This window comes from Equus caballus, chromosome 1 (genome assembly GCF_041296265.1).
Source record: "Equus caballus isolate H_3958 breed thoroughbred chromosome 1, TB-T2T, whole genome shotgun sequence".
NCBI lineage: Eukaryota > Metazoa > Chordata > Mammalia > Perissodactyla > Equidae > Equus > Equus caballus.
This window is the reverse complement of record NC_091684.1, coordinates 100260338-100281246: the sequence shown is the minus strand read 5'-3', so window position 1 is coordinate 100281246 and position 20909 is coordinate 100260338. Positions and strand designations below refer to the sequence as shown.

The following is a 20909-nucleotide window of genomic DNA, read 5'->3' as shown; positions in this document are numbered from 1 at the left end:
ATAGCCAGCAAGTCTTCATGGTTTTATTTCCAAAGGTCTTAGCCTCAAAGGGGAGGGGAGATTGGAGGCAGACAAACAAGAGAGCATCTTGAACAAAACCCACAGGGAGAAGGATTTACCCTGAGACCCGAGGGACCTGAGGAGAGAGGCGAAAGGCTGGTCGGAACTTGGTTGTGGGCCAGTGCTGGCAGCCATGGAGAACCCACAGTGACACGTGGCTGCACGCGGCTGCCTGTCACTGACACCTTCTCTGCGCACTGCATGCGTGTGCAGGGTTTCGGAGATGACCCTGCTTCGGGCAGGGAGAGCAGCTATGAACTTGCAGCCTGTGACCCAGAAGTCACTTCCCGTCAAGTTATCCCCTCGTGGCACTGTCAGCCGTGTGCTCCAGCAGTAGCCAGGGGCTTTGCTGGTAACCATGTCGTGCTCACACGCCAGCGGGTTTGTGAGCTCCGCGGCTTGTCCCTGGGTGCGCAGGCCTCGGTGTGCGCTGTCCTCATGACTGGAGCTGTCATCAGCCTGCGGGCGGTGTGACAGTGGGGTCCCGGCTCGGTCGCCCTGGGACCCGGAGCTGCCGTGACCTGGACTTAACGCTTTCCTCCCCCAAGCCCATAGGTTGCTGTTGTCACAATCCGATTCTTCCTGGGACCCTTAAGAGGGACAGAAATGATGGCACCGGGCTAAGCAGGAGGCGGGGTCCCTGGCGGATGGAGTCGAGGCACGCCAGGGCCCTGAGGAGCCTGGAGGGGAAGGGGCCAGGCCCCCATAGTCAGATCTCGCCCCCACAGTCAGATCTCCCTGACTTCACTGCTGGGGCTGCTGAGGCGTCTCTGGCCCCTCAGGGGGCATGGGGAAACCCGAGTTGTAAAGCAGCTTCTTCTTGAGAATGTTGCAGGTCACTTTCCTCTTTTCCTTTGTGTGATTCCAACAGCATAGACGGCACTCAGATTATTGCTTGGCCTCCCTTATGTGTCCTCTGAGGTCCAAGCCAGGCTGGGGGTCAGTTAATGGGCCGCGTGGATGGAGCCGCTTGCCTGGCTCCGGCCCTGGGTAGCTCCGTCCTGCAGAGCCCGGGGCAGGTGCCTCGAGAGGGGCACGGTGTGGCGGTCCTCCTGGTGGTCCCGGTCCTGGGCCACACAGTGAGGGGCGGGCGTGGGGAGGAAGGAGAGGTGTTGACTGCCAAGCCCCCCTTGGTTGCCGTAGCGATGTTCAGAAACGCCTGCAGATCAAGAGCAGCGGCCCGGATTTTATTTGCTTTCATTTTCTCGTCGGGAACAGCATTAGGCTTAGAAATAAGGGGGATGGACCCCACCACTGGCCTGTGGACCTCGGCTGCCGTGGCTTCCAGATCTGGAAGGTCCATGGGGAGGAGGGTGGAACAGGAGTCTTGCCAGTGGCGGTGGTGGGAGGTGGGGATCCGGGAGACCCCTGTGGGGGGACCCCTGCCAAGTCGTTTAGCCTCCTTTGTGGCCATAGGATCGGGCAGTCTGGTCCCTCCAAGGAGGGAAAAACCAGCAATGCGTCTCTCAGCTTCCAACCACTTTAACTTTCACTAAGAGGCATCAAGGACTAGAAATAGAGCTTAGAGATGGGGGTCCAATTTCTGCTGCTGGGGAGAGCTGATGGGACCAGAAGGGGCATTGAAGCCCATCCATCAGGATGCTGGACAAAAATGATGACGGCCAGGGGCTGGCCCCATGGCCCATTGGTTAAGTGTGTGCGCTCTGCTTTGGCGGCCCAGGTTCATGGGTTCGTTTCCTGGGTGTGGACGTACACCACTCGTCAGCTGTGCTGTGGCGGCATCCCGCGTACAAAGTAGAGGAAAATTGGCACAGGAGTTCGCTCAGGGCTAGTCTACCCCAGCAAAAAACAACAACAACAACAACAACAACAACAACAACGCAACAATGATGAAGGCAGTGTCCCTGCATCTAGGCAAGGAATGGAGGTTCCAGTTCGACGGAGCTTTCTCTGACGCTCTGTGAGACTGTGTGCTGGCCTCCCCCGGGTGACCCCAGCGCTGCTGCATTAAAAACCTGAATCAGCGTCGCCTCACGGATGATGAGGTGCATGATATCCATTTTCCCCCATGATCCTTGTAACGTCCTGTGAGTCATGTAGAGTGGTTGTTGATGAATCGATCGATTGGTCAATTTGTGGTTCACGCATTCACTCGCTCATTCGCACAAATGTGTGTTAGGAAACTGCTGTGTGCCACTCGCTCTCCAGGTGGACAAAGCAAAATCTGTTCCCCCAGGAGCTTGCTGCCGTCTAGTCGGGGGAGGCGGGCTGTCAGTAAACTGACTCTGTGATGGTGGACGTGTTGTGGAGACAACCGAAGGCAGGCATGGAGATAGGACATGGAGCTGGGTGCCGGGGCAGTTTTGTACCAGGGCTCCAAGAACGCCTCTCCGAGAAGCTGGCGCTGGAGCAGAGCCCCGAAGGAGGTGAAGGAGAGCAATTCTGACATCCAGAGGAAGCGATCCCGGCAGCAGGTTCCAGCTCACACACTCTGAGGCCTGAGCGCGCTGTCGTCTGAGGCACTGTGGCTCAGCGAACAGCACAGAGGGCAGGGAGCCGGGAGCCGCAGCCAGGAGGGGTAGGGCCCAGGTGACATCAATGGGAGCCCCTTTTGGGCATCAATGGGGTTCACGCAACAGAGAGACTTGTATTTAAAAGGATCATGTACTATCTTACCACGATTTGAAAAAAAATCGCCTGCTGAGAAGAGGCTGATGCTCGGCTGTGAGAGCAGGAGTGCGGCGGCTGGGGAGGGAGGCTGGGGCAGAGCGGAGCGAAGGGGAGGGTTTCTGGTTATGCTCTGAAGGCATCGCTGGCGGGACCTACTGAGAAATTAGATCCGGCTTGCGATGGATTTTATATATAATGTTTGAAGGATAATGTTCTAGATGTAGCATAACCATTAACACAGAATGAGAACTGTATAATATGAACATATGATTTATTCAGATATTTCTAGTCCTTTTCATTGCGTCACACTCTGCATTCCACAAGATGTTTTCACAGGTCAGCTCACTGAGTCCTCAAATCCATCACCCTCCACCCTGAAAAAGATTACAGTTTGAATATTCAAGGTGAGGAGATGGAAGCAAAGAAGGAAGAAATGGTTTCTCTGAGGTAACTCGCCTTTTGTTGCTTTATTGTTTATTTTCAAGAGTCCCTTCCATATCTCAGAGTCAAGGTTCTGACGTGAAGCCCTGAAACCACGTTTGCCTCAAGTTGCTTTCTTGCCCGTCTCCCCTCTAGCTGGTGCGTGTTTGGAACTCACAGCCTCTGCCTTGTTGTCCGTGTGCCCAGGGCTTGAATCCTGTGCTGCCCGCCTGAGTAGGATGCTCGGGGACCCTTGGCACCTCTGCGGGCTCAGTGAGGGTGAAACCAGAGTGAGGGAGGGCCAGACAGAGCAGAGGGCAGGGAGCCGAGCTGGGGACAGGCACTGTCAGCGTCTGCACCGTGGAGCGACTCAGCACCCCAGCAAGGGGGGTTGAGAGGCAGAATTCCAGGTCCTCTTTGGAATTGGGGTCAACAGCGGACGACCTGGACAGTGGGTAAGAGGAAGCTCGAGTGGGTGGTCCAGGCAGAGCTGGGTCAGCAGATTCTGACCGTCCGCCTTGAATCCTCTGAAGGATTGTGGCACTCACCCCGGGCACAAGCCTCTGCTGGTCTGGCGTCTGACGGTCTTTCACTCATAGGGCGCCCTGAACAAATGTGGATGAAGTACGCACAGGGCAAGTGAGCAAAAGCAGCACCTTGTCCTCGACGTTCCTCTCAGGGCCTCCTCATGGCTGAGCTGCCGCAGCGTCGCCGGCTCCTGGGCGAGCTTCTGTCCAGAAGTTGAGCTGGCCTGGAAGGGTCTCCCGTTGGAGAGCCGTCAGGCTGCCCATGTGAGTCTTGCCTGGGCCGCGTTAGGAAACTCTGTGTGCCAAGGCAGGACGTGACCCCCTCAAGGAGCGAGAAGGATGGGATGTCTGCTGTGAATCCTCAGGCATCTGTTGATGTGGTGGGAGAGCAAATAGACCCTTTGGTCTATTCCTGTCTAAAGTAATAGATAGACTAGGAGACGCCGCGCTCGAAGCTGGGAACCAGGCCCCCTTGCTCTGCCCTGGTAGAACCAGGGACAGTGTGTGAGGCCGCGTGGTCCCTCTCACTGATAACGTGGAAGCAGATGCCTTATGGGATTTGCGAGTGACCATCTCGGAGGAGCAGAGCTCAAGACCAGGGACCATGCCTATAAAAAATCCCCAGAATCTGGGTCTTTGTAACTTCTCCGTGCACGTCCAAGTCTTGAATCTTTTCTTACATACCTCAGTGCTGTAATGGGATTCTTCCTGTCTCAGTTTTGGCTGAGGAACAAAATTTTGGCAGGAACAGCAAGTGCTGTGTTTCCATGCTTCCACCATTGATGAATTCCAAAGTAAATGGCCAAGACTGTGTAAGCCAGTCCATTGGCTCTTTGTGCCTGGCCTACAGTGACAGAAGGAACTTGAGTCAGAAAGTCAGTCAACTACATGCCTAAGCTTTAGTGCAGCTGACATTTTTTTTTAATAGCAAGATTTTTTCTGATGAAGGAAGCTCTGTGTTGACTTACACTCCAGCACAAGCTCCTTGTCTGGTTCACTGGGACCACACTTTGAGTGACACTGATTTAGGGCATGAAAGGCTTGAGAAGGAGAAATAATTTATTTGGAAGGGCATTGGTGTCCCGTCCCTCCCTTTAGGCATTGTAAGAGGTGCTGCCACGGATCTACTGTGAGAGCTTGTCCACAGTACCACCGAGAAGTCTCAAAGTTGAGGGTGAGGCTCACCCCAGACGGGCCCCCTGAAGGAGAGCTGGCCTGGGTGACACCTGCCTGTGCTCCCAGGATGTATTAGGGTGACGGCTGCCTGAGAGCCTCTGTTGGTGCACAACCAGGAACCCGTACGTGGAGGGCAGAGAGAGAAGGAGGACGGGGCAGGCCACTCCACATTGGCAGGTGGCAGGTTCATAAGCAAGGGGACTGACTTAGGAGGCTTGTCTTGAGTGGCCGCAGGACCAGCAGACATCTGCACCCCGCCATGAGAACCTCAACGTCTATACAGAGGACTTGCCCGGTTGCAGTCACGTGTGCTGCCCACGGTCCCGACAGCACCCTGCTCTCTCCAGGCCGTGTCCTTGGGGCGGCTTCCAGTGTGGAGAAGGCCAGCCGACGCACATTCCAAGGACGGAGGCGGGGTGAGGAGCCTCCGATGGCCAGGTCTGGCTCGAGGGAGAGCGGAAACAGCATTGGCTGTGAGCTGGTGAGTAGTAACTGTTGAAAGTGAGTGATTTGTTACACTATTCTTTGATATTTGCATGTGCTTGGAAGTTTCCATAGTCAAAATATTAGGAAATTAAATAAACAGCAGGAAGCAAGAGGGAGAAGAAGGGAGCAAGAAGAGAGAGGCTTTGTGACTGCAGGAAACCCCAGCAGAAGAGGCTAAGTTGGATTTTCAAATTGAGATGTAAGTGTTGATGGTTACGTGGAGACAGCCTTCTAATTTCAGAGTTGAGACTGAGCTTTGTGACTTCAAATGACTGCAGCACTTTGTAATAACCAGAAATGACAGGGAAGCCCTGGGAATTAATCCTAGGAGCAGATGCGAAAACTAACTCCACTGAGCAAATTTAAGGGGCGGTGGACGTTTCTAGCTGGGGAAGGCAGTCGCTGTTTTATGTGGTGTGGTTTTTGACTCGGATGCAGCCAGAGGGTGGGTCCAAAACTCTGCCAGCCGTGCGACCTTGGGTCCTGGTTTTCTCATCTGTACAACGTCTGCGAGCTGCCTGTAGAAGGTCGTTGTGTTCGAGACGACGCGCACGAAATGCTTTGTCTAGCAAATGGTAGATGCCAGTGTTAATCTAATTATCATGCTATCATGTTAATGTAACAAGGACGTGGCGATGGAATCAGTGTCAACAAATATTTATTGTGTACATGCTATGTTCCCAGCCCTAGGGCAGCCCAGAGGATGCGGAGGATGGTCTGTGAGAGAGAGATATGCAGGGAGAGACTGGAGAGAGAGATGCATTTAGAGAGAGAGAGAAAGAGATAGAGTGTTTGTGATTGTGTCTCTGGGGACCTGCAGTACAGCCCTGAACATAGGAAGGGCCTTGGCTCATGCCTTTGGGGCAGTGCCCCATGCAGCAGCCAAGGCCGTGTCGGGAGCCCGTGGGAGGGTGAGGAGGGCTGAGCAATTCCCTGGGGTTGTGAGGAAAAGTATCCTGCCTGGGCTTAAGAGGAGAGAAGACGTTCATTCCCCATCCCCCCCCGGGTTGCCACAGCTCCACTTGAACCCGCTGTGTAGCCTTTGGGGCCTCATTTCTGTTCTCCAGCCTCAGATTCTTCATCTGTAAGGTGGGAGAAGGGAAGTGGGGGAGAATGGAAGGGTCTCAGAGGTGGTCTTCAGAGCACAGAGCAACACAACTGAGCGTAGATCTTCAAGATTCGTCTCCTAGAAAGGTCTGCAAAACGCGCTAGCGAGAAATCCACGCCCAGCCATCATCACTGTTAAGAGAGTGCTGATCGTGGCCTCCAGAGAATTCACGTCGGGACGAGGTGGGCCGTGGGTCCGTGGGGTCTGCTCTGAGGGTAGGCAAGAGCACTGTGGCAAGTCTAAGCCTTGCTGTGCAATCTCAGGTTTGCGAGAGAGCATTACTTTATTCTCCAAAGTAAATTTCATCTTGCACCTTCGTTCTGTTGGGTAACTGGAAACTTCAGTATCACTTTTTCCTGGGGTTTCTGACGCCCAAGATTGTGTTGAAATCCCAGGGCTTCCACAGGAGTGGTGTCTGGTAGTGGGTGCCCACCTCGTCCTCGCGTGATCTCTCCTTAGGGGTCAGGGCCATCTGGACACTGACCTTTCCGATTGGCATGGCCTCCTGGGTCCTCACTCTGCTTTGTACCCGTGTGCTCCCTGGGGCATGGGATCCTCTCGGGGGCTGCCCACTCTGGCCCCTGCCCCACAACCAGTTCTTTTTAGGGTCTTTTCAGTTGCTGAAGATGCTTCCTGTCTCAGGACCCACAGACCGTGCTGTCTCTCTCTTCTCACTGTCCATCCTTTGAGATCTGTCTCGAGTCTGGGAGTGGTCCCAGCGGCTTGGAGAACATCTCTGCCAATATCTTCTCTTCCTCCTTTTGAAATGACGCTTTTGGAAATAAAGGCTGGAAGTCTCACAGGCTGTTTTTGCTTCCTCTCCGTCACATCTGTCCCCGAGGCACAGAAGACTGAGCTCTCCTTGTAGAAATTATGGCAGGACCCCGCTGGCAGCCTTCACAGAAGCCAGGCCTTTGTGTCTGTTTGGAATGGCCACAAATCAAACCATTCTGAATTGACTCACACCCTCTCCCCACCCGACACACCCCCACCAGCAGACAGGAGGATGAATATTAGATTATGCTGACCTAAGGAATGAGTGTATTTCTTGTTCAGTTGACGTCTTTTTCCTTTGAATTTAATTAATAATGTGATTAGCAATGAAATAGCTCCATTCGACGTTTTTATGTATTTTTTTTATTACAAAAGTAATAGAAACACATTGTAAAGAGTTTAAAAATGAGAAAGAAGAGGAATGAAGGAAGAAGGTAATTGGAGAGAGAAATGAAGACAACTAGATACAAATCATTCACTTATTATGTGCTAGACTCCTGGGTGTTTGGTGTGCCTTGTTATTTAATCCTCACCACATCCCTATGGGACAGTGCTGTTACTGTCAACATTTTGCTATGGTGAGAACACTGAGGCACAGAGAGGTTACGAAGCTTTTGCAGAGTCACAAAGCTCCAGGCATTCTGAGTCACGATCAAACAATACTGTCTCCAGATGTTACATTACCACATCAGCTGGATTGAGTTCTGTTCTTCTCTGCATCCTTTTCTAAATAACTTGCTATTTTGGTTTTGATTTCATTTTTAATTTAGCCCAAGAGAATTTTCTTAATTTTCAAGAACTCTATCTTTTATGATACTGCAATTGTTGATTTTTAATATGATTGCATCATGGTCAGACTGTAGCTTGTAGATTTTTGAATTTGACAAAGCTTTTTCTTTGCTGAAAATGTAATCAATATTGTAAAATTTCCTTGGATATAAGAAAGGAGTCAATTATCAAGTAATCAAAACCTCTGATATCTTTAATCAAATCCTCATTCTTTGTTATTTTTCTCCAGCTTTGCGTGTAAAATCTTAGAAGTGTATTCATATTTTAAATTCAAATTGTATTTGATTCAAGTTTTATTGTGTTTTCAGGAGATTTGATTTGGTTGCTATGTTACTTGGTGCAAAGTGTGTGTGATTATTATAATGCCATCTTGGATTATAACTTTTATCATCACGCTGTCTACCCTGTTCAATGTTTTTGACTGTAAGTTGAGATTTGTCTGATATTGAGATTATTGCTGCTGCTTTTTGTTGGTCTGCTTGCTTGCTTATTTTCATTTGCTGATATCCTCGTGTCTCCCTCATTTTCCGTGTTTGTCACTCTACTGTAGATGTGTTTCCTGTGAACAGCATAGAATACAATGTTGTTTTTAACACAGTCTAACAGTCTGTTTATTGATCTGAAAATTTTGGATAATATGTGTTAGCCTTGATTTTATCTCTTTCATTTTATTTAAAGTTTGCCATTTATTTTATTTTACTCTTACCTCTTGTTTCCCAAGCTTTCTTTCTGCAGACTTGATGGAGTGCATTTTTGTTCTCCTAGCCCCCTGTTTTAATCGGGCGGGTCTGGTGTGCTGCTCCCTTCTCTGCTGCTTTCTCTCTTTTATGTTCTAAGAGGAATATCCTTTCTCCCTTCTCTCGATGCTTTGCTTTCCTGCTCGTATCCTTCACCTCCTACTTTTATTCTCCAACAACTGGGTTATTTTAGCCACTTCAGTAATTCAAAATTCCGGTTTTGTATAAAATTGGTCTCTTTGTTTCAAGACCCCTCTTCAGAAAGGGGCCGTTCTGGTGTCTTGCCGCCTCTGAGGGGCCCGTCCTTCCCGGCTGCACTGTGACTCTTAGGTGTGGAGAGAATGGAGGCCTGTTCTTAAACTGCCATCTTTAAATTAAAAGCATTAAAATGAATTTTCCTTGAATGTAACAGAAGGAACTGAAGGAAGAGCTGAATTTCAGAGAAGTGTTTCTTTTTCTTTTTCTTTTTGAGGAAGATTAGCCCTGAGCTAACTGTGCCAGTCCTCCTCTTTTTTGCTGAGGAAGCCTGGCCCTGAGCTAACATCCGTGCCCATGTTCCTCTACTTTATACGTGGGATGCCTACCATAGCAAGGCTTTTTGCCAAGTGGTGCCATGTCCGCACCCAGGATCCGAACCGGTGAACCCCGGGCCGCTGAGAAGTGGAACGTGCGAACTTAACTGTTGCACCACCGGGCCGGCCCCTCAGAGAGATGTTTCTTTATCCCATGCCATGGTTTCCTTCCCAGAAGATCCTTCCAAACCCAAGAAACAGCCTATAAAATATTAACAGGTGGGAGTCAGCTTATTAAATTACATTTTTTGATTGCATACCCTATCAACGATCTCCTTGCTAGGAGGGATAAAAAAATTTGTGCTTTTTCACTTTTTTCCATCTCTATTTCCTTCATGTCTTTATTTTTGTTTATCGTAGTCCTTTTACTTGGTTAAAGCTTATAACATTTGCATTCTGGTCTTTAAAGTCCATAATTGCTTAGTTTTAGTTCTATGTTTAAATAGATTAAATAATTGCCACTAATCTTTTACAATAACTTTTCATATCTGATTTTTAATTTTGATCATTTCTTGGGAATTAAATCCATTATCAAGTGGTTTTTACAAGAAGGGCTCAGAGTAATGTATGTTCAACACTTAGCATAATTCCAGGCTGTAATCATTGTTAAATATTATTTAATAATAATAAATAGAATAATGATAATACCTTTTATTCTATTGAGAACATTTTCATTATTCATCTACTGTTTAATTGTTTTCATTTTTTAAATTGATGTTCCTTTGTTCTTCACAGAATAAAATAGTTACCTCTGTTTTTTCTACAGAAAGGTTTGCAGAAGCGTTTCTTTTCTCATCTGCCTTTTTATGTTGGTTTCTTTCACTTTGCAGAAACCTTAATTGTAGTTAAATCTGATGATCTATTCTTTGTGATTTCTTCTATCACTTCTAAATTTACATACTTGATATTTAGTTTTATAGTCTAATTTTTCTGTAATTGGAATTTAGTGTCTTAATATGTAGTTCTGTAATTCATTTAGAGATACATTTAGTATGTGGTTTAAGGAGGAACTCAAAGGTAATTTTTTCCCAAATTCAAAACCAACACAAATTTTTGACAAGTTCTTCCCTTCCTATATCTGTCGAGTGTTGAATCCTAACACGCAAGCACACACACACCACACCCTCCACACGTTTCCTCTCTCCTGGCTGTCTCTGGTTTTCTTTCTAGCTGCCCGTTTCCTTACCTGGACCTCTTACTTTTGTGATGTAGCACTTATCCCCTGCCTTGCAACCAGTGTCGATTGTCTCATTTAGATAATTCTCTAGATCAGCTTCTCCCAAACTGTGTTTTGACGAATTCTCTGCAACATACAGTGCAAAAATCCTGTCACATCTCTTGTTTCTCCAACTTAAACTTAATAATAGATCAAATTGCCACTTTCCATGTTTAACCAAGAATGCTGGGCGTAGTTCAGTCTAAAAGATCTGTGCCTGTGGCACCCATCTTAATTTCACAACGAGGTTGGGAGGCCAGTTGACTGCTCAGTCATGCAAATGGATTCTCTCTTCTCCTCTGTGAACACAGAAGTCTTAAGCATCTTGAGACTGGATAAGGTCACAAATGGCTTTCTTCCACCATTACACTGGGACCACGAGTGATAACTCTCCACACGCTGTCAAACCAAGAGAGCCACTCTGGACAGTGTCTGTAAGACAAACACACTGTTCCTACATCTATTGTAGTGTTTAATAGTTTGTTTTGTTAATTTGCCTTTTTATAAGTCTGGCTTCCCCAACATCATTTGAGTTGCTGGAGGGCAAGAAACATATCCTTCATTCTGCGTCTGCAGTGTGGAGCACAGGATCTATCACGTGGTTGAGGCTTAATTACTATTCATTAGTGAGAGATTTACTTTCCTAAGCCCCACCCTCTCCCCCAAACCAACCTCCACCAACCAGCCAGTTGACCAACCATCACACCGTCAACTAGAAGCAGTGGCATAGTTGTCAAGACAGTTTCCCAAATTTACTTAACTCAGTCGTGTTTGTATGCAGTCAGGCTGTTTCAATAATTGGATCTAAATTCTGTGGCAAATCCAGAACTGAATCAGACATGATTCCCCTCCTCAGGGACCTCAGAATTCCTAAAGATGGATGACACATTAGCTTAAATATATTCAGAGGGAAACTGATGGGTGCCACACAAGCTGTGTATCAGGAGGGAGAGGAGAGGGGAGGAGAATAATCTCTTTCCCCATTAACCTTTGGGCATAAGAAACACCATAATTTTGGTCCTATTAAAGGCTGCCGCATGATTAATATTTCCATCTAAGAAGCAATTAAGGAATTATTATCCAGGGAGGTTGTGACAAAAGGAATTAAAGCACGCCAGCTCTGTTCAGGCAGAATAAGGCTCAGCTTTGAGTATTGAAAATTAAGTCTATTTAGACTCTAAAGGCTTACATTTTGTCCTTAACTTTTGCTCAGATGCTGTATGGGAACCACTGCGTGGATAAGTAATAAATTATCTGGAACTACTTAGCGAATACAGTCTATGGTGCTAAATGGAATACGTTATAATCACGGTGTGATAATCAGAATAATAAGAATTTAACGTGTAGCAGACTCCAAGGGCCAACAATCTGTTTTAGTCCATTAAAGCACTTGCATTTTGGGATAGAAAACTGTATTTTCCAGTGTTACAGGAGGTGCTTAATTATTTCCAACCATTATTGAAATAGTGGCGGAATCATCTTGCCTCAGTGCTGTAATCATATTGTGTTCACAAGTGCATCTAATTATAAACATTTTATCGGAAAATTTTGCAAACCCAGTTGTTTTTTTTAAGGTGCTAAATGGAAAGGCTTTCTCCAATGCCTGTAAAACAACTTTTAAAAAAATACAGAAGACATAACTCAAAAATAGGTACGTCTCCCATGCCCACAGATTCATGGAAGGGTAGAGTAGTGGGAAATTTTTCCTTTACCCAGGAGAAGAGAGTGGCCTGAGAGTAGAGTTGGGAGCAAAACCTGTCCTTCCTTATCTTCTGCTGAGGGCTTGGAAGCCTATATGGTATTGTCTTTAGTGGATTTTTTTTTAATGGAAGGAGTGGGATTTTTATGTCCCACTTTGAGAAATGGAGACACGGAGGCGGCCTGTCATGAAACAACTCAGCTGAGCCATGTAGGTAGTACATGGTAGGTCTCTGATTACAGTCAGAGTCTTTTTGCTGCTGTTTCCTCCATGGCACCTGGCTTGGAGCTGGGCTCCTCCAGCGACACTGTCCTCTGCTGTAGCATCAGGGTTTCCTAACTGGTGTCTCTCCACACCTTCAAAGAGGTCCGTGCTCCTCCTGGAAGCACCAGAGTCTGTCAGGAAGGGACCTGGATGTTCCTGTGGGCCTAGTTAGGGTGGGTTCATTACGAGAATCGACCTCAATTTAACAAATGTTTATTCAACACTTACCATATGCCAGGCACTGCTCTAGAAGCTGGAGACAACAAATAAAACGAAAACCTTCTCTCAAAGAGCTCACAGTCTAGAATAGAGATGGGCCAGGAGGAGCAAAGAGGAGAGGGTTACAGCAGGTCCTTGGTCTTGGAAGACGTCCTCAAGAATGAAGGAGTCTTATTCCACACTTTAGATGAAAAGTTTCTTTGCTCTGAATTTCTGGATTTCCACAGATCCCAGTGAAGCGACATTCTACTCATGCCTTTCGTCCACCAGCTTCACAAAATACCTGCTTGTCTACACTAGCCATTTCTCTCAGCCCTTTTCAGAAATTTTCCATATGATTAACGCGACATTTAAAAACCTCCATTTTGGGTAGGTTTGCAGGAGATTCCACACAGCTGGAGCTGTCACTGGGTCATGCTGAGTGATGAATTAGCCAGAACGCAGCTCTGGAAATGCTGTCACTTTCCTCCATTGCTGCAGGAGACATGGATGCGTCCCTACATCATTGATGCTCCCAGTAACACTCGAGGTCGACAACAGAGCTCTGCGTACAGATAACCCTCCTGAGGTGAGCCCTGGGACACTCGAGGGGCAGCAGATACGCATGGAGCTCCTCACAAAAGAGCGATTCTCCTCCCCTGCTATCGGCTAACCATGGAACCCTGAATCACTCCTTGGTTACAGGTTTCCTTTTTCTTTCCACCACTGTTCACACGACATGTTTCTGTTTTTCTAGGTGGGACACTGGAACAGTGTGGGGAAGCTGTCTTATCATTTTCTCGGGAAGTCTGGAATTATCCCAAGGTGAGACATGGTGTCTGGCTGAGCGAGCCACAGGTCCCCATCTCCACGTCAGCATGGATATGACTCAGTGCCAGGCAGGTTGTGCTTGTGGGTCAGGACACCCTCTCTCTGGAGCCTGCCTGGGCAGTCTCTATTTCTGCCTTTTTAACCTTAATGCTCTGGGTTTTCATTCCCTGCTGTTCACAGCCCTTTGTGAAAGAGGGAACAAGAAAAATGGTTAGGTTTCTGCTCATTAAGCTACAATCACAGTCGCTTCTCTCTGAGGTGGTACCCAGGGCACCTTGGGTAGAGTTCGGTGGCTCCTGTATTCTCTGGTCAAAGTCTCTTGGTTCGGTCCTGTGGATGGCCCATCACAGTGTTTGTGGTGGTTTAATCTCCAGACGACAGTCTTATTCTTGTCTCTCCCAGTTCTAGGGCTCGTCCTGCCCTGAGAGGAAAAGCAGCTGTCATTTCCTTTACATCTGTGTGTGTAATTGACAAGGAAAGCCAAGGAGGGAGTCTGAAGCTAGCTTTCAATTCCTGCTTGCCCAGGCAGGGAGAAAACCATCAGACAGGGGTGGCCCACTGAGCAGTGTTCCGTCAGGTCCAGTGCAACTTCATTTAAGTCAGGTCCTTCCTGTTCGCACGCTCCAGGAGGCCTCATAGCTGCTCCCTTGCTCCTCGGCCTGCCTCTGAAGGCAGGCGCTCTCTGTCCACCAACTGGCCAGTTCTGGCTGCTGCTCCCTGGGTGCTGGGGGTGCTGCCTTCTCTGCTTTGTAGGGTGAAGGGGGGATTGTCCCTCTGCCTCCGTGGAGAGTGGGGATCCTTCATGCTGACACGGAGCGACCCCTGGGGATGCTAGAAGCACAGCCTCGTTTCATCCCCCCTGGAGGATGTGTAGACAGCCTTGGACTTCCCTCGGGGTGTGGTGCTGGTGGTCAGGATCCAGGAGAGCACGTCTGTGTCTCCATCTCCAAGGATACAACTCTGGTCCAAGCCACCTCTGCCTCTACGGGAACTACTCTCTGGAACTACTGTGTGGTTTTCTGAACTGGTTTCTCTGTGTCTCCCAGTCTTGCTTCTTTCTGTCCACTTTCCACCCCACAGCTGGCGTTCTATAAATGAGACCATGACGCTTAAAATCCTCCAGTGGCATCCTCGCCTCAAACCACTCTGCCTTTGCTCATGAATTCGTCCCTGCCTCAGGCCCTTGGTCCTTGCTGTTCCCTCTGGCTGCAGAGTTGGTCACGTGTTTGGGTCTGTTTCGTTCTTCAGATTTGTTCAAATGTCCTCTCTTCAAGTAAAGCTTCCTTGATCCTTAACTGTCACATCCATAACCCTACCTGGCCTGAGGTACCATCTATAACGTCATCCTTTCTACGGTCATCAGAGCACTGATGATCTGAACTCATCTTTGTTGTGGTTGTGGCTGTTTTCGTTGTTCATATTCACAAAGGAAAGATCTCGCTTGCCCGGTCGAGGACTGTTCTCCCAATGCTTGTAACTCAGCAGCCACTCAAGAAAATATGTTGTTGAGTGAATCTCTTTACAAAGCTCTAGGTTTTCAGCTATTTAGCTGCAGCTTCTACAATCATTCCAAAGCCCCATGCGGTCAGGAGTATGACAATGGAAAGAAGCTTCTTGAAATCTTGTCTCTGTGGAGCTGAGGGTTTAGTTGTCTCTTGCAGGTCGGGGCATCAGCATCCTCATCTCTGATCGGAACAGTTTGAAATGGACCAGACAAGCTCTGATGATCTTTCTGCTCTAATTTTGATGATTTCAGTGTAAGATCCTGTCTCTCCGGGGTCCTCCATCCTCTCAGATTCTGGAATGGGAATAATAGCACACAGATACAGATGGCATTCCAGTGGAGGCTGTGTATTTATGAGATGGCTGTATTGACTAATCTTGCTTTTTTTTTTTGGTTTTGGAAAAAAGTTTCTCTGATTTAGTTATAAGTGTGATTTAAAAAAGTTTAAATTTTTTTTTGAGAGTAAGAGACTCATGCGTGGGGCACATCAGTGTTGCATTGAAGAGTTGTGAGCCGCGTTCTTGGAGTGTGCCTGGCGGGGTCCCATCTGGCCACATAGGAGACGGAGCTGACTTCCCTCTTCTCCTCTCACAGGCCCGAACCTGTGGGGGCAGGAAGCTAATTATCACCTCCTAGGATGCTTGGGGCCTCCTCGTGTCTTGAAAGGACTGTCCTCATGCTGGTCCTCACAAAAGATGAGACCCACTTGGACGATTATTTCCTTGGCCCCGTGCCTCTCTCTGTGCGTGAGAGCTTGATGTGCCCAAACTTTGATCATGAGGCTCGTGCAGAGTTCAATGTGGAGAGAAGTGTTGGCTGAGGAGGCCCCAAAGCCCCCCACCTGGTGGTTATAATGAATGTGGGTGTCCACCCTGTGCTGAGTCCCTGCAGGGCTCTGGAAAAGGCCGCTGCATGGAGCCCCCTCCCCACAGGTGTCAAGTCAAAGCGGGGAGTGTCACGCATGCAAAACCTCTGCTTTACCATGGCTCCTGTCGTCCCACCGGGCACTCAGCTGCCAGGAGGCTGAGAGGAGGTGGGTGTGGAAGGTCCAGCCTGTGTAGTCGAAGCCCTGGGAGGATGGGGGGTGAGGGGTACCTGCCAAGATGGAAGATGCAGTGCCTTTGTCAGGACAGACTCAAGGCCCTCTCTCACCAATGTGGAAACTCACACTTGGAGGGGCTGACCCTGTACTGTGCTCTGTGCCAGGCGATCCACGCTCTCTGTCTCATTTAGTCCTGATGACATCACGCAAAGCAGGATTTTAGTTTTAAATCACTATTGCACAGAAAGTGCTCTTTTCAAAAGATAATTGTATTGCCCAAAGTCACACAGTCAGTATCTAGAGGGGAGACGTTCTGGTTTTCTTTTGCTGGTGACAGACAATCACCAAACTTAGTGGTAGAAAATGATAGTCGTTTCTTAGGCTCACAGATTCTGTGGGTCGGGACCTGGGGCAGAGCACGGGGGCATCTCTGCTCCACCAGGGGCTCCAATGACTGCAGGTGTTCTGGAAGGCTGGGCTCCTGGGACTATTGCCAAGAGCACCTACACATGACCTCTACATGTGGCTTGGGCTCATCCCAACACAGTTCCTGGTTTCTGGAGGAAGCACCCCAAGAGGGACCATCAGAGACCAAGCATTCCTAAAGACCAAAGCAGGAGGTACAAGGCTTCTCCTGACCTGGCAAGTCTCCTCGCATCACTGCCTCCCTGCTCTATGGCGGAAGCAGCCACAAATCAGTCCCATTTCACACGGACCCCACGGCTCCATGGAATGAGTGCCAAAGAATTCATGGCTGTGTTTTCAAACGGCCACACAGGATTTGAATCCAGGTCCCCTGACTCTACAGCCATTGCCCTTCCCACTAGACATGTTGCCTGGGTGTCGGAGGCAGTGTGTCCTGGGGGAGGCATCATGGAGAGGATGTTTTCAACATGGTTGCATCACTAGGTCCCTAGGCCCTTTGAAAGAAAATGCAGCCAGTAGCCTCATGGATTGGGAGGTGGAATCCTGGAGTGACAGCCGGTGGCTCCACCTGTGCAGCTCTGATGACCTGCTGCAGCTCTCGTGCCTTGGGTTTTCCTCTATGAGAAGGGGACAGTCACAGCATCTCCCAGCCCATGTGTAGGATTCAGCGCCCAGGGCATGTGAAAGCCTGGAGGACTTTCCAACCCTCTCTGCAGACAGGAGGGAGGCCTCTGTATCCACGAGGAGGTCCTGCCGCCCGGCCTTCAGCTGGCTGCTCGCAGACACACTCAGTGGGGAAGCCAGCCTTCCAGCCCCCCAGAATCCCAGAAGCCTAAGCAGACCCCCTCTGACTATGGGGTCTTTTTCTTCCTTGATTATCTACAAATATCGTGCGTAACAATGTACATAAATGTTGTTCTTTTGCCAATTCATCGCCTCCTGGAAAGTGTGATAAACATGCAGTCACCATATCCTCTTGAAGTCTTGGCCCCACTGAGTACTAGGTGAGTAACCATACATATGTCTTGCAGTCTCTTAGGACCCTAGTTTTCTGCAAAGCAACGATCAGTGTCTCTGTTTCTCAAGAATGTTATGAGATTCAATGAGCTGATAGGAAAAAGTGTTTTCTAATCCGATAAGTGTAAAATATGTTACAAGTTTTTGTTAAGATCATTTCCTCCAGCACTTAGCAAGCGGAGTGCTTCACCCACAGCAAGTGCTCAATAAATATGTACACTTTAGCCTTGATTTACTCCAGACCCCAAATGAAGTTCGTGTCAGAAGGCGATTGGAGCGTTCATCTCCCGTCCTACTTGGGGATACACATCACGGAAGCCCTTCCGTATGGATTGGCCGCACTGTGCTTTTTTCAAGAAAAAATAACTGACCGTCAGTTTAATTGAATAGCTGAGGACCACAGCCCCCACTCCAGGCTCTCGCTCCAGGGCCAAATCGGTGCGGGAAGGACAGTCTGCGCCTGTGATGGGGGCTCCTCCTCCAGGAGACTCTGGAGGCTGAATAAATTTTTGCAGCAACTCACTTCATCCATGAGAGACTCAATAACCTTTATCTAGGAAATGCATTGGAACAGTCCTCCACACATCGGGCCTCTGCAGAAAGAGTGACCAGGACAAACTCGCGAGAGACCAGTCGTAGTACGGGGCCCATTTCTGAATGTTTTCCATCGGCTCCATTTTTATTGTAATCAATGGCCCTGTGTTTTCAGCAGCAGGCGGTGTTAGGCTCCCGCTGTGTGCTCAGTGCTGTTTTAGACGCTACGGGGACCACAGATAGAAGAAGCTGTCCGTGCATTGATGAGAGGCGTTTTGGCGTGTGTGCTGAGAATCTTTCTGAGCACTACACTGACTGCACGTAAAGACCAGACCACGAGGCTGGGCACAGGTGTCAGGGCTGGGCTTGTGAAGAGGGAACAGCCCAGGCAGTCAGCGACTGAGTTGTGTTTAGTTCAATTCCCTCTAACTAGCTATGCAGCGTTGGGCAAGTTGCTTAGCCAGTGCGAGTCTCCTTGTCTTACCTGTTAAATGGGCTCAAACAGAAGGAGAGAATCCACTGGGAGCTGGAGAGTAAAGTTTCGAACTCAGCTAATCCAGTAAACAGTTATTGGGCTCCTTTGAAGGAAAGATGAGAGGAAACTGCCTTGGATGGTGTTTTGATGATCTGTTGCTGCCTAAAAATCTGCCCCCAAACTTAGCGGCTTGAACAACCACCATTTAATGATATCCCACAATTCCATGGGTTGACTGGGTCTCAACTGGCTGGTTCCTCTACTGTATGTCTTGAGATTTCTCATGAACTTGCCGTCAGATGGGGCTGGACCCTCGGCCCCATCTCTGCCTCCATGTGGCCTCTATCTCCATGTGGCTTGTCATCCTCGGGGTTCTCTCCGTATGGCCTCTCTCTCTACCCTGGACTTTTTACAGGGTCAGCCTTGGGGCTCCACGTGGAGGAGTTGGAACTGGTCAGGCTTTCTCAATGCCTGGACTCGCAAGTCTCAGGACGTCGCTTCCCCCACCTTCTAGTGGTCAAAGCAGTAACAGGCCCAGACCAGACTCCAGGGGAGGGGTGCAAGTTCTATCTCTCGAGAGGATTGCAGAGAGATTTGGGGCAATCTTAAGTGTCCCCAAGCACCAGCTCTGAGCCCTTCCCCAGCAGGCTTTTGGTGATGGGGGATGTGCAAGTCACAGTTTTGGAAGACCCAGTGCTGACAGGGAGGTGGGTGGAACCACCACCCAACAGGTGCAGCTCTGTGGCACGAAGGCCTTCAAATTTGACTTTGTCAGGGCTGCTAGCGTTTTCTAGGCTTTCAAGGATTTATTCACATAAACAAACCTCACAGGAGACAGTTGTGTGACCTAGACTATTGATGCGTTTATCTACAATGCTACATTTACTTTTCCCTCAACATAACGTCTGGGAGGCTGAATTCTTCCTCAGACCATTTCAGCCCTGGGCTCAGGCAAGGAGCATAAGGATTCCTGGGGAAAGTCTTATTCAGGGTGGAATAACGCTGCAGAACCATCCCAACCTAGAGTCTCCTGGACCCTTCTCTGACTTGTGGCTTTTGCCCTCTCTTTTCCAAGGACCATGTAGATCCTGCTTCTGCTCATATTTTTTCTTCAGCTATATCAATACTATTGATAAAGGTATAGATTATCATATTGAGGCAAGTCTTGGTCAAATTTGAACATCGTATTCTTTCTGCTTTGACTTGAGAGGATTCAGACGTTTGATGGTGACTCACAGATAACTCATGGCCCTCATCCAGTGTCAGCTTCATTAGAGTAACTCACTGCCAAGCTCAGGGAATGGGTTAGGGCCGTGAGGGCTTCCTGTGCATCACTGTGGGGGAGACGGGAGCTCCAACAACAAGCCACAGCCCAGGGTGAGTGTGATAAGTGCCAGCACTTGACAAATATAGTGACAGTACAGCATGCAAGAGGGACACATTTGTTTCAATTGGTCCAACCTGGGAGGACTTTAATGAGGATTGTATGGAAGAGATATCTGGACAGAATTATGAAACCTGGCTTTTTGAGGGTTATGGAAAAGGACAAAGAAAGCAGGAAGGTGGACTGACACATGGCATTTAGGAAACATGGGTAGATGAGTATGAACTATAAAGGGTCGTAGATACTGAAGTTGTAACAATTGGTGTGATTATTTGTTGCGTCTTGTTTTGAATTTCCCAACTAAGGTGGATGTTCCTTGAAGGTCGAGACCATGTATTATACTGAAGTTTCTTGGCACAGATTTTTAAAAATAAGATGAGATAGCAAGGTGATGGACACTCAAGGGGAGACAGATGTGTAGTCGGCAGACTCATGGCCCCCAAGAGGAGTCTATGATCTAATTCCTAGGGCTGTAAATATGATGAGATGCCACATCTATGAATATGTTACCTTACAGGGAAAAAGGGACTTTGCAGATAGAATTAAGGTTAGTAATCAGTGACTTTAAGATAAGAAGATTATCCTGGATCATCTGGGTGAACTGATTGTAATTGCATGAGTCCTTAAAAGCAGAGGGAGAAGGGGAAGTCAGAGATTCAAAACATAAGAAACACTCAACAAGCATGTTGGCCTCATGTGCCAAGGAAATGGGACCTCAGTCCTACAACCACAAGAAACTGCCAATAACCTGAATGAGCCTAGAAGTGGGTTCTCCCCATGACCCTCCAGACAAGACCCCAGGCTGGCCAACCAATACCTTGACTTTGGTCTCATGAGCTTCTGAGCAGAGAACCCAGTCATGCTGTGCTGGATGTCTGACCCACAGAAACCATGAGATAATAAATGTATGCTGTTTTAAGCCACTAAAGTTGCTGTAAATTTTTACAGTGGTGTTAGGAAACTAATGGAGATGACACGTTTTCTCCTCCTCCTCTGTCTCTTTCCCTTTTCCTCTTCTCCTCCTCTTGTCCAGCTGAGG

General features: G+C 48.4%; 1 long non-coding RNA gene across 2 annotated transcripts in view; it reads left to right on the top strand.

Annotated features, from left to right (window-relative positions):
• Positions 1-5187: 5187 nt before the first annotated feature.
• LOC111775021 (uncharacterized) overlaps positions 5188-20909 on the top strand; it is a 33148-nt gene continuing 17426 nt past the window's right edge. For both annotated transcript variants that reach the window (XR_011438227.1, XR_002810455.2), the window contains exons 1-3: positions 5188-5295; positions 13052-13246; positions 13415-13482. This is a non-coding gene — a long non-coding RNA (uncharacterized lncRNA). The remainder of the gene's footprint in view (positions 5296-13051; positions 13247-13414; positions 13483-20909) is intronic.